Source organism: Loxodonta africana, chromosome 2, assembly GCF_030014295.1.
Source record: "Loxodonta africana isolate mLoxAfr1 chromosome 2, mLoxAfr1.hap2, whole genome shotgun sequence".
Taxonomy (NCBI): Eukaryota; Metazoa; Chordata; class Mammalia; order Proboscidea; family Elephantidae; genus Loxodonta; species Loxodonta africana.
Genome location: NC_087343.1, coordinates 1281485 through 1289379, shown reverse-complemented (window position 1 = coordinate 1289379; position 7895 = coordinate 1281485).

Here is a 7895-nt window from a genome sequence, read left to right as displayed (position 1 = left end):
GATGGATGGATGGATGGTGGGTGTTTAGATGGATGAATGGGTAGTCGGTGGAGGGATAGTGAATGGATGATTGGACGGATGGATAGATGAATGGTGAATGCATGGTGGGTGGAGGATGGATGGATGGTGAGTGGATAATAAATGTATAGATGAGTGATGGAAGGCAGATGGCTGGATAGTGGATAGGTGGATGGGTGACTGGATGAGTGGCTGGATGATTAGATGGGTGGATGGACAGCCAAGGTGACACTGCACACCAGTGGCAGGGGTAGGAACCTGGATACTACCAGGTCTGTCTGATTCCAGGGCCTGCCCAGGACCACTGAGGCCCTCTGTGCAGTGCAGCAGATCAAGAACAACACCCCGCCACCAATCTTTGTTTAGCATCCTGATTCACTGTGAGACCCTGGGGCCAGTCGATTCTGGTCTAGACCACACAAAGAGCTCTCTATATATTTAAATTTTATTATGGTGAAATAGGTATAACAACATTTTCCATTTCAACCATTTTTATGTGCACAATTCAATGACATTAATTACATTCAGCATCTCATGCAACCATTACCACTATCCGTTTCCAAAGCTTTCATCACCCCAAACAGAAACGCAGCGCCATTAAGCAATAACTTCTCACTTCCCTCTCCCACACGCCCTTGCTAACCATGAAGAAACATTGGCAGATATGATAGTTAATATTGCCCTAGAATGTCTAGCAAATTCAAATACAAGAACTCATGGGATAAAAGACAACAGAAGAGATAAAAGCAATGGAGAAAGACAAAGTAATCATTATTTATAGGCAATAAGAGTCCTTGCAAAACTCCAGAGGTTGAACTAGAAAAACATCATTTGAACAATAGAATTTGGACTCTGTAAGGTGGCAGGTTATAAAAGAAATACACAGATGTCAATAATGTTTTCTTTTGTTTTTACATACCAGCATAGTTGAAAGATCTATTGCAGTAGTAACAAAATGTGAATAAATGTTAATAAACTTGACAGAAACAGTGTGAGGCCTGCACGTAGATTCAACACTGTGAAGACGCCAGTTCTTGGAAAATTAATTTATGTGTTTAATGCCTTTTCAATCAAAACATAGATGTACTTGGGAGGAACTTTCCAAAACAATGCCAAAATTCATCCAGGAAAAGAAAAAATCAATGGGCCAGAAAATATTGAAGAATGAAGGGGGGTGACAGGGCTGCCATCTCCAATATGGCAGGGGGAACTGAGGGATTGTAGAGAACTGTCTTCCTCCCTGGAAGAGCCTGGGAAGGTTGTGTAAGAATGTGTAGACAGGTATGAACAGGTGTAGACAGCAACAAGGAGATGTAGACAGGTATGGACAGGCATGGACAGTTGTGGGCAGGTGTGGACAGGTGTGGATAAGGTTGGACAGGTGTGGATGGGTGGCAGGTGTGGACAGGCATAGACAGGTATGAGATATGAACATGTGTGGAAAGGCATGGACAGGTATGAATGGGTGGACAGGTGTGGATATGCATGGACAAGTATGAGATGTGAACAGGCGTGGAAAGGTGTGGACAGGTGTGGATGGGGTAGACAGGTGTGGACATACATGGATGGGTGTGGATGGGGTGGACAAGTGTGGAAAAGCATGGACATGCATGGACAGGTGTGGACATGAGTGAATAGGTATGAGATATGAACAGGTGTGGGGAAACGTATGTACAGGTGTGGATGGGGTTGACAGGTGTGGACATGCGTAGACAGTTGTGCCCGCAAAGGAGCACTGGAAAAAATCAGATCTACAGCAAATTCAGTGTATTCAGTGTTCACAGAGGCTCTGTGGCTCTTGGCCCAGCACAAAGTGGCTGCAGTGCCCAACCATCTGTGTGCCTGACTGGCTCTGATTGTGGCCTTGTGAACCAAGTCAGTGAGCCAGCTACAGCAGGACAGAAGGGAGAGCAATTGGGCCTCAAGCTGGGGAGCTAGGGGCCCCCTCCCTACCTCAGAGCCCCTCTCCCACCTAATTTCTCCAGGGTATTTAAATATGCTCCTTACCCACGTGGGCTCTCTGGGTACTGAACATGCCCTCTCTCCATGCCCTGGCCCATGGGTCTGACCCTCTTTTCCAAGTCCCCAGTTCCCCTTGGGGCTGCAGTCGCCCTCATAAAAGATGCTGTGGCTTCCAGAGCTGAAGGGCAAATCCAAACTCAGCGTAGGGAACCCTGTTCAGTCTGGCTGTGCTTCCCCTATGTGCTGGTGGCTCTCCCAGGCCTGGTCTACAGTGTCCTTCATGTGCCCACTGACACCTTCTTGTCCTCAAGAGGCTTCACAGAGTAGCCTCCCCATCACCCAGTGTTTCTCCTCTGGGCTTCCCCTTCTCCAGCCTTTGTCCATCTATCTATCCATCCAATCTGCAGCGTAGCAAAGCCCTTCTCTACACCATGCCCATGCAGCTATGGCAGTCTCCCTGGCTCCCCTCAGAGTCAGCTTCTCCCAGTAATGGCCCATAAACATGGGCTCTGCCCACCCACATGTCTCCGCCCCACCATGAGGCCAATGAAACTTTTGTCAAGATCACCAATGACCTTTAAGTAAAAAAATCCAGTGTGCATCCCTCATCATCCAAAACTGAACCCTGGATCTTTCCTCCTGTGCTAGGTGTGTCCCAATACCTAACCCCCTGCTCCTCCTCACTTACCAAGCCCCCAAACATTAGCGGGGGACACTTCCCAGCCCCTTCACGGGCAGGCGTGGCTAAGTCCTGGCTAATGGATTAAGCAAAGGTGCTGTGTGTGCTGTGTGTCATGCTCTTAGAGGGTGGTGAAGGTAACTACTTACTTGTTATGGACTGAATTGTGTCCCCCCAAAATGTGTGTCAATTTGACTATGCCATGATTTCCAGTATTGTGTGACTGTCAGCCATTTTGTCATATGATGTGATTTTCCTATGTGTTATAAATCTTACCTCTATGATGCTAATCATCTCATATGCATGCAAAAGCTGGGCAATGAATGAGGAAGATGGAAGAAGAATTGATGCTTTTGAATTATGGTATTGGAGAAGAATATTGAATATACCATGGACTGCCAAAAGAATGAACAAATCTGTCTTGGAAGAAGTACAGCCAGAATGCTCATTAAAAGCAAAGATGGCGAGGCTATGTCTCACATACTTTGGACATGTTATCAGGAGGAATCCATCCCTGGAGAAGGACTTTACATCAGTGAAGAAGAGGAAGACCCTCAATGAGATGGATTGACACAGTGGCTGCAACAATGGGCACAAGCACAACAATGATCACAAGGATGGCACAGGACCAAGCAGTGTTGGTACTGTTGTACATAGGGTCGCTATGAGTCAGAACTGACTGGACAGCACCTGACAACAACACGATGTTAATGAGGCAGGATTAGAGGCAGTTATGTTGATGAGGTGGGACTCAATCTATGAGATTAGGTTTATCTTGAGTCAATGCCTTTTCAGATATAAAAGAGAGAAACAAGCAGAGAGATGGGGGAAACTCTTGCCATCAAGAAAGCACCCCTGGGAGGGGAGTGCATCTTTTGGACCCAGGGTTCTGTGCTGAGAAGCTCCTAGACCAAGGCAAGATTGATAACAAGGACTTTCGTCCAGAGTGGACAGAGAGAGAAAAACTTCCCCCAGTGCTGTCACCCTGAATTCGTACTTCTAGCCTCCTAGACTATGAGAGAATACATTTCTCTTTGTAAAGCCATCCACTTGTGGTATTTCTGTTATAGCAGCACTGATAACTAAGACAGAATTTGGTTCCAGGAGTGGGGTGCTGCTCTTTTGGTACCAGGAGTGGGGTGCTACTCTAACAGATACCTAAAATGTGGAAGCGGTTTTGAAACTGTGAATGGATAGAGGCTGGAAGAGTTTTAAAGTGCCTAATAGTAAAAGCTTAGATTGTCTTGAAGAGACTGTTGGTGTAATTATGACATCAAAGACAATTCTGGTGAGGACTCAGAAGGAAGTGAGGAGAGCTGTTACATTGGAGATGGTGCAGACGACAAGCAGCAGCAGCAGAGAAATGGCAGCAGTAGAACCAGGAGACCAGTGCCAGATAACGCTGGAACTGACCCACAGAGCAAGAGAGCTGAGTGCCTTCTGGCTGAAGTTTACTGGCAGAGTAAGGCGTCTCCAGGCACTTATCAATGGAGCTAAAGAACTTTGCAACAGTTGCCCCAGTGATGTTCCAAGGGGCAGAGAGCCCAAGGAACCAGGTAGCAGAAGCTGAAGAGACAAGGAACATAGGAAACAGAGCTACCTCAGTCTCAAAGAGTAGTGCCACGACCTCTGGGGTCTCAGAGTGGAGCCGTGGCCTTCAGAGTTTCAAAGGGTGAGGCCAGAGCCTTCCAGATTTCAAAGAGTCAGATCTTCACCAACTTGATTCTGAAGCGTGGGGCTGCAATACTCCAGTGCCAAAGGGATGGGGCCGGATCTGCTACCAGAAGCTGAGGGGGTGGGTTAGAAGAAGTGGAACTTCCAGGGCTGAGGGGGTAGGGTCCCCACTCAGATGGACTAGGAGAATGGGGCCATGCAAATGTGAGGGAGCAGAGTTGCCTTTCCAGTGGTCCTAGAAGGCAGAGCTGAAGGCCAGGGCCTAGGGGTCTCCACTCAGAATCTGGAGAGTGTGGCCAACGCCAAGAGTCTGGAGAGCAGGGCCATTGTCTAAATGGTCTCAGAGAACAGAGGATTATTTTTAAGCCTTGAAAGCTAAGGTAATGTGTTCTGCTGAATTGTTTGGTGTCTGTTATTCCTTCTTTCCCTCCAATTTCTCCCGTTTGTAATGGAAATGTCTAGCTTCTGCTTTTTCTACCATTGTACTTTGGGAGCAGATAACTTGTATTCTCAATTTCACAGATGAAGAGGAATTTTTGGATTTTGGACTTGGAGTTGATTTAAGACTTTTGCTATGATATGATGGGGGTGAATATGTTTTAAATGTAGCAAGAATATGAATTTGGGGAGGCCAAAGGGTGGGATGTTATAGATTGAATTGTGTTCCCCAAAAATGTTTGTCACAAAATAATAAATTTTGGAGAGGTTGTGGACATACTGGAACACTTATATACTGCTGGTGGGAATGTAAAATGGTACAACCACTTTGGAAATCGATTTGATGCTTCCTTAAAAAGTTAGAAATAGAACTACCATACAATCCAGCAATTCCACTCCTTGGAATATATCCTAGAGAAATGAGAGCCTTTACACGAACAGATCTATGTACATCCATGTTCACTGCAGCACTGTTTTACAATAGCAAAAAGATGGAAGCAACCAAGGTGCCCATCGATGGATGAATAGATAAATAAGTTATGGTAATATTCACACAATGGAATACTATGCATCGATAAAGAACAATGATGAATCCGTGAAACATTTCATAACATGGAGGAACCTGGGAGACATTATGTTGAGTGAGATTAGTCAGTTGCGAAAGGACAAATATTGCATGAGAACACTATTGTAGAACTCAAGAAATAGTTTAAACAGAGAAGAAAAAATTTTTTGATGGTTATGAGAGTGGGGAGGGAGGGAGGGATGGAAAGAGGTATTCACTAACTAGATAGTGGATAAGAACTATTATAGGTGAAGGGAAAGACAACACACAATACAGGAAAGGTCAGCACAACTGGTCTAAACCAAAAGCAAAGAAGTTTCCTGAATAAACCTTCCTTCGAAGGCCAGAGTAGCAGGGGTGAGAGTTTGGGGACCATGGTTTCAGAGGACATCTAGGTCAACTGGTGTAATGAAACCTATTAAGAAAACATTCTGCATCCCACTTTGGTGAGTGGTGTCTGGGATCTGAAACACTAGGAAGTGGCCATCTAAGATGCCCACCTGGAGCAAAGGAGAATGAAGAACACCAAAAACACAAGGTAATTATGAGCCCAAGAGACAGGAAGGGCCACAAAAATCAGAGACTACATCAGCCTGAGACCAGAAGAACTAGATGGTGCCTGGCTACAACTGATGACTGCCCTGACAGGGAACACAACAGAGAACTCCTGAGGGAGCAGGAGAGCAGTGGGATGCAGACCCCAAATTCTCATAAAAAGACCAGGATTAATGGTCTGACTGAGACTAGAGGAATCCCGGCGGTCATGGTCCCCAGGCCTTCTGTTAGCCCAAGACTGGAACCATTCCCAAACCCAACTCTTCAGACAGGGATTGGACTGGACTATGGGATAGAAAATGATACTAGTGAGGAGTGAGCTTCTTGGCTTAAATAGACACATGAGACTAAGTGGGCAGCTCCTGTCTGGAGGAGAGATGAGAAGGCAGAAGGGAACAGAAGTTAGCTGAATGGACTCAGGAATACACGGTGGAGAGAAGGAGTGTGGTGTCTCATTAGGGGGAGAGCAATCAGGAATATATAAAAAAATATATATATATAGCAAGGTGTATATAAATTTTTGTATGGGATGCTGACTGGACTTGTAAACTTCCACTTAAAGCACAATAAAAAAAAAATGTGTGTCAAATTGACTAGGTCATGATTCCCAGTATTGTGTGATTATCTACCATTCGTCAAGTGATGTGATTTTCCTGTGTGCTATAAATCCTACTCTCCATGATGTTAATGAGGTAGGATTAGAGGCAGTTATGTTAATGAGATGGGACTCAATCTACAAGATTAGCTTGTGTCTTGAGGTAGTCTCTTTAGAGATATAAAAGAGAGAAACAAATAGAGAGACAGGGGAACCTAAGCGGCACAGCTGGGAGCAGAGCACATATTTTTGGACCTGGGGTTCCTGTGCTGAGAAGCTCCTAGACCAGGGGAAGATTGATGACAAAGACCTTCCTCCAGAGCCGACAGGGAGAGAAAGACTTCCTGTGGCAGCGGGGCACTGACTTCGGATTTCTAGGCTCCTAGACTTGAGAGAATAAACTTCTGTCTGTTAAAGCCATCCACTGGTGGTATTTCTGTTATAGCAGCACTAGATAGCTAAGGCACTCCCCTTCCCCTGTTTCCTGTCCACCACTGAAATATAGATGTAATGGCTAGACCAGGAGTAGCCGTCATGGGTCATGAGGTCAGTGTGTGAGTAGGAGTTATGCACAGCTGACTATTGACTTTCTTTAAGTCGTTTTCAAATGTCACCTTCTCCTAGAGCCTTCCCTGACACCCTGTTTTAAATCTCACCCCTCCCAGACCCTTTCCTTGTTCACCTCTTAATAAGAGTTCTTACCCCTGTCTTCCTCATGTCTTTGCCTTGTCTCCCCTCTAGAAGGTACACTTCAAAGAGGCAGGGAGTTTTGTCTCCTATTTCATCTCCAGGGCTTGTGGGTGCTAGTTGATATTTGTTGAATGAATGTTGTGAAGTGCTATATAATAACTAAATGTAGAGTGATGGCAATATGGCTAATATTCTCTTTCAACAATAAAATTGTAAGACGTAAGGAAAAATCGAATTGGAAGCTACCTGTGGTTGTGTGTTTTGGGGAGCAGAGTATCCGGAGTGGGTGGCTCTCCCCAGATTTCTGTTTGTCCACTGGTCCCAGCCCCTCCTGACGCCTTTGAGTCTGTCTTCCAGGTACGTTCCTCCCAAGGCAGAGAGGCTGTGGTATGGCTCCCTCGACGCAGTGGCCAAACTCTGTGGCCAGGAGATGGGAGCAGGGTGGCATGCCAGGCCAGGGCTCCCCAAGCCCAACGGTGCTGTGCCCACTCGCCCCGCGCACTCCCGGAATCGCTGGCACCGGCCCCGGCGGCCTCCTGGGTGGTCCCGGTGGTCGCCTCCGGGCGCTCGCGGCGGGCCGTCGCTGCCCCTTCCCAGGATCAGAGCGAGACCCTGGCGGCGCCCGAGTGCGGGCTGACCCAGCTCCCGTCCCCCCGGCCTGGCTCGGCTGCCCCGGCCCCGGCCTCCGGGGGTTCCAAGGTGCCATAGAGCGACCCCGC